Genomic DNA, 6000 nt, shown 5'->3' on the forward strand with positions numbered 1-6000 from the left:
TCCAACCCAGTTCTTCATTGAGTTAGAAAGAGCACTGTGCAATTTCATTTGGAATAACAAAAGACCTAGAATAGCGAAATCCATCCTCACCAACAAGAAAACATCTGCAGTAATCACTATCCCTGACCTCAAGCCATATTACAAGGCAATTGTGCTAAAAACTGCATGGTACTGGTACAGCGATAGGCACGTGGACCAATGGAATAGAATAGAAGATCCAGAAATGAGCCCTCACATATATGGTCACCTGATTTTTGACAAATGTGCTGTAAACATTCAATGGAAAAAGGACAGCCTCTTCAACAAATGGTGTTGGTCCAACTGGCACTCAGCATGCAGAAGAATGAAAATAGACCCTTTTTTATCTCCTTGTACAAAGCTCAAGTGCAAGTGGATCAAAGATCTCCACATTAAAGCAGGTACACTGAAACTATTAGATGAGAAAGTAGGGAAAACCTTAGAACACATAGGCACAGAAGAAAATTTCCTGAACAGAACTCCAATGGCTCATGCTCTAAGGTCAGAGATTGACAAATGGGACTTAATGAGATCTCAAAATTTCTGTAAGGCTAAGGACACTGTCAAGAAAACAAAATGGCAGCCAATGGATTGGGAAAAGTTCTTTACCAACCCACATCAGATAGAGGCCTAATATCTAAGGTATACAAAGAACTCAAGAAGCTTGACACCAGAGAACCAAACAACCCTATTAAAAAATGGGGAGCAGAGCTAAACGAAACGTTCTCAATTGAGGAATATTGAATGGCTGAGAAACATCTAAGGAGGTGCTCAACATCCTTAGCCATCAGGGAAATGTAAATCAAAACAACCCTGAGATTCCACCTCATACCAGTCAGATTGGCCAAGATCCAAAATTCAGATGACAGCAGATGCTGGTGAAGATGTGGGGAAAGAGGAACACTTTCCCACTGTTGGTGGGGTTGTAAACTGGTAAAACCACTCTGAAAATCAGTCTGGCAATTCCTCAGAAAATTGGACATAATACTACCTGAAGACCCAGTTATTCCACTTCTGGGAATATACCCCAGAGAAGCTACAACATACAACAAAGACACGTGCACCACAATGTTCATAGCAGCCCTATTTATAACAGCCAGAAGCTGGAAAGAACCTAGATGTCCTTCAGTAGATGAATGGATACAAAAATTGTGGTACATTTATACAATGGAGTACTACTCAGCTATCAGAAACAATGACTTTATGAAATTCTTAAGAAAATGGATGCATCTAGAGAATATCATCCTGAGTGAGATAACCCAGTCACAAAAGAACAGATATAATATGCAGTCACTGATAATTGGATACTAACCCTAGAAAGCTCTGAAGACCCCAGAAACAACTCACAGACTATATGAAATTTAAGAAAAGAAAAAAAAAAAAAAAAAAAGAAAAGAAAAGAATATACCATTATGCTTAATCCTTACACACTGAGAAAACTTTGACTAATTCCAGGTTACATCCTGTTTTACATGTACTTTTTGCTCATTGTAATGAGTAAGATCTTAATGCACACTATCAAACGTTAAAAAAAAAAAAAAAAAACCAAGCACTGACAAAAACGTATTTGTATACTTTTATGCAAAAATGCTTAAAATTTGTACATTTATCTTGTTTTTTAAAATAAAGTGGTTAAAAAATAAAAGACACAAAAGGCTCATAATTGTTTTGAACATAGCAAAAGTTAAATTAGTGTTGGACATTACTAATATTCACACAAAGCAAATACACTGCCAAAAATATTTATAAAAAATCTTACCAAAATTAATTATATCTGGGTATAAAAACATATATTGAGTGTACTTAACGTCTGAGAGTTTAATGAAAAATATAAAACTATCACAAGCTGAATAACTTCTAAAGTTTAAACTTAGCACAAAGAAAGAAACTCTGTATATTTCTGATATACATCTTCTCGTAGGTTATTTTTTCAGGTTGTTGATTGTGGCATATTTATCTTGAATAATTTTTAAGATAATAAGAGAATGATCTGATATTGAAGAATGATACCTATGAATTATGGGTTGGAAAAGGTTTGATATTATATTATAGAAGTTTACTTAAGATAAGGGAGCAGTTATGAGAAAGTGTTTTGCTGAAGATGCTTTCTCTCACAGAATCTTACTTTCCAGGTAATTAAGAAAAAATTTACAAACATTACATGCTCCTCATGGCTCAATTGAATTTCTTCTTTAATGCTTTCTTGTTCCAGTCATTTCTGTTAAGTTCTCTTTGATCCATGTCATATTGAAACTTTGAAATACATCGTTTTTTCCAACAGAAATTGCTTCTGTGCTTTTCAATAACACTGCTTGGCCTGTTATCCAAAAAGAAATAATGTCTGTAATGGTTAAATCATGTTGCCCTTTTTCTGGTTTTCTTCTTTTCTTTGTTAGTTTCTTTTCATATCACTTCAAATATCAAAGGCACTGGAATCACTTTGATTTTATTTCTAGGTTTGACCCTTATCTATTTCAATCCTCATGTGTTTCAGGGTAGGATTAATCATAAAGAAGTCCTAATTTTTTTCATCTATTTCTATGTTTCTATTTTTATAACAGCTTCTTTTTAAAGAATTTCAATAATGCACCAAACTATGAGCCTACAAATAAAATTTCATTTTTAGCTGCCTTGGGTAGACTAGGTGATTATATGGAAATGGGTTATATTTGTCTCTTAATTCAGTTGTTCTCCCATAGTTACTGTACAATTCTTCTCACTGATACATAAACAGAAACACAACTTCTTCAAAGTGTTGTGATGATGCCATGGTTGGAAAACAATAGCAAAAATGTTGTTTAATATATTCTTTTTCTGGATTATATTTAAATTATATTTAACTTAAACTTAATTAAAGTAACTTCAAAGATTCAAGTTCTTGTGGCTAATGGCTTCAGTGCTTACCAGAAATTCATGATACGTTAAGGCATCTTAGCATCCTTAGATCTATGCACCTCTTTCTTTTATCCTTGATAGTTTTCAGCACAATTGCCTTGTAATATAGCTTGAGGTCAGGGATAGTGATTCCTGCAGATGTTTTCTTCTTGATAGTTTTGTATCTTTGTTTTGTTTTTACAAAAGATGGATTATTCAATAAATTATATTTTTTAGATCTCTGTTCCTCAAGTTTCAGTCTTAAGTACCAACCTTATAATTTTCATTAAATACTGTTTTCTTCAAAAGAATGAATATAAAGAAACAAATGTGTTCTGTTCACCTTTAAAAAAATAAGCACAGGTAAAGCTACAGAAATGGTTCAGTGAGTAGGTTATTTTTTCTGCAGGCAAGACCAACCACTAAGACAAAAGACTTCAAAAAAAATCATCAACAACAAACACAAACAAACACAAACAAACAAAAACCCAACTAATCAAAGAAACAAACAAAATATCAAGTAGGCATTAGTGGATTTAAATTATGATGCACTTAAAACAAATTAGTAAAAAACTTTTGAATAGAAAAAGATCAATAAAATGTAGAAAATGAAGGTAGAAAAAAAGTCTTTCTGAGAGTAATGATCATTTTATAAATGCCAGAATTAAATATTGGGAGAGAAAGTCCTTGAAATAATCTTGTACAATAATGTTTTAAATTTTTATGGAAATAAATCTTAGCCAAATCAAATGTAATAATGAATGTTTTCTGTAATATGTGTATGGATTACCAATTTTTTCATACTCGTTTATATAGTACAATGAGATTGTTCAGTGATGGACAATCATTAGTTAATCAGCATTTCCATGTTGACTTATATGTCTCTTTGAAAATGGAGATGTTTTTAATAGATTTTATATTTGACATTGGTAATGGTTTAAAGTAGCTAAATTGGGGCCTCAGTGGTATGACTCATCCATTGTCCTCTGAACCACTGAATGTTTCTTCCTGGTTTCTTTGGTATTTGTCACAATTTTTTAGTTTAATTTTAAGGAGAATGAATGGCAAGTAAATGCTCTACATTAGGTAATTCATTTCATGTCACATGCCACCTTGCCTCCCTTTTGCCATTTAAGTCAAGGGTTTCTGATGGCTGTTTGAACATAATTGAATATGTGTCTATGTAAAGTATTCTTTCTTCATATATTCTTATAGAACTCTGATGATTCTATAACAGAATCATAAGCATAAGATGATCTTGAAATGTTGTATTTCATAGCATATTAAAGAGCCTTAGAACTCTGATTTAGAAACATGATTTAGTTCACTTAATTGGTAGAGTAGTCCAGGCTTTATTTTATAAACAAATTATTTCCTTTTATACCCAGTGCTTCTGTATAAGCAGATATCACAGATATTTTACAGAGTAATTGATTTCATTATAGCAATAGACAATGCAAGCCAGGTCTCAATTTGCCATTCACTATTGTGCATGTAGTGTCCATACAGCAATTAGTTGATTTACTCTAAAGTTATTTTGAAAATAAAAATTTTCAGTGATCAGGCTGAACAGGAAATGTCACCCAGTGTCAAATGCACAACTGACCTAATCTTAGCTCAGGAGACAATATGGAAGCAAGAAAGACTTAGCTTAACTTCACTTGAATAGAAACAGTCCTTACAGGAAAAAGCAGAGGCTCAGGAGAATAAAATGCTACACAGAATATTACTTAGGTAGGAAAGCTGAAGAATGGGAGATTCTCAAAGTATTCTTCAGAACTATAAAAAGGGAGTAAACTGTTGCTAGAAGAGGAGATTTTGACCAGTCAAGTTGTTGAGAGATTTCTATGACCCAATAACCTGCTTAGAAGTAAGGCAACATGGTGACTGCAACTTCTGTGACCTTCTCTTGTGGTTTGACTAGGCTTTCTGATGATATAGATATTCTTTTTTTTTAAACAACTTTATTTTACAAAAAAAGATAAATGTACATATTTTAAGCATAGTTTGCATAAAATTATACAATACATTTTTGTCAGTACTTTTTTTCAGATTTTAAAATAATTTTTAAATAAAACTGTATGAATATATTTTTTAGTCAGTACTTGATTTTTTTAAAGGCTTGATAGTATGCATTGAAAATTTAATAGTTACAATGAGCATAAAGTACATGTAAAACAAAATGTAACATGGAAATAGTCAAAGATTTCTTGTTGTACAGAGATTTTTTTGTTTTGTTTTGTTTATTTCTTGGACTTCATACAGACTGTGAGTTGTTTCTGGGGGAGTGCAAGCCTCTGGGGTTAGCATCCCATTATCAGTGACTGCATATTATGTCTGTTCTTTTGTGACTGGGTTATCTCACTCAGAATGATATTCTCTAGATGCAGCCATTTTCTTAAGAATTTGGTTAAGTCATTGTTTCTGGTGGCTGAGTAGTATTTCATTGTGTAAATGTACCACAATTTTTTTGTATCCATTCATCTTCTGAAGGACATCTGGGTTCTTTCCAGCTTCTGGCTATTATAAATAAAGCTGCTATGAACATTGTGGTGCATATATCTTTGTTATGTACTAATGTGTCTCTGGGGTATATGCCCAGAAGTGGAATAGCTGGATCTTCAGGTAGAATTATGTCCAATTTTCTGAGGTATCTCCAGACTGATTTCCAGAGTGGTTGTATTAGCTTGCAACCCCACCAACAGTGGAAAAGTGTTCCACTTTCTCCGCAACCTCGCCAGCATCTGCTGTCATCTGAGTTTTAGATCTTGGCCAATCTGACTGGTGTGAGGTGGAATCTCAGGGTTGTTTTGATTTGCATTTCCCTGGTAGCTAAGGATGTCGAGCACTTCCTCAGATATTTCTCAGCCATTCGATATTCCTCAACTGAAAACGTTTTGTTTAGCTCTGTACCCCATTTTTTAATAGGGTTATTTGATTCTCTGGAGTCTAGCTTTTTGAGTTCTTTGTATACCTTAGATATTAGGCCTCTATCTGATGTGGAGTTGGTAAAAATCTTTTCCCATTCTTTGGCTGACATTTTGTTTTCTTGACAATGTCCTTAGCCTTACAGAAACTTTGCAATCTCATTAAGTCCCATTTGTTAAT

Source organism: Micromys minutus (genome assembly GCF_963924665.1).
Source record: "Micromys minutus genome assembly, chromosome: 12".
In the NCBI taxonomy this organism is placed as follows: domain Eukaryota; kingdom Metazoa; phylum Chordata; class Mammalia; order Rodentia; family Muridae; genus Micromys; species Micromys minutus.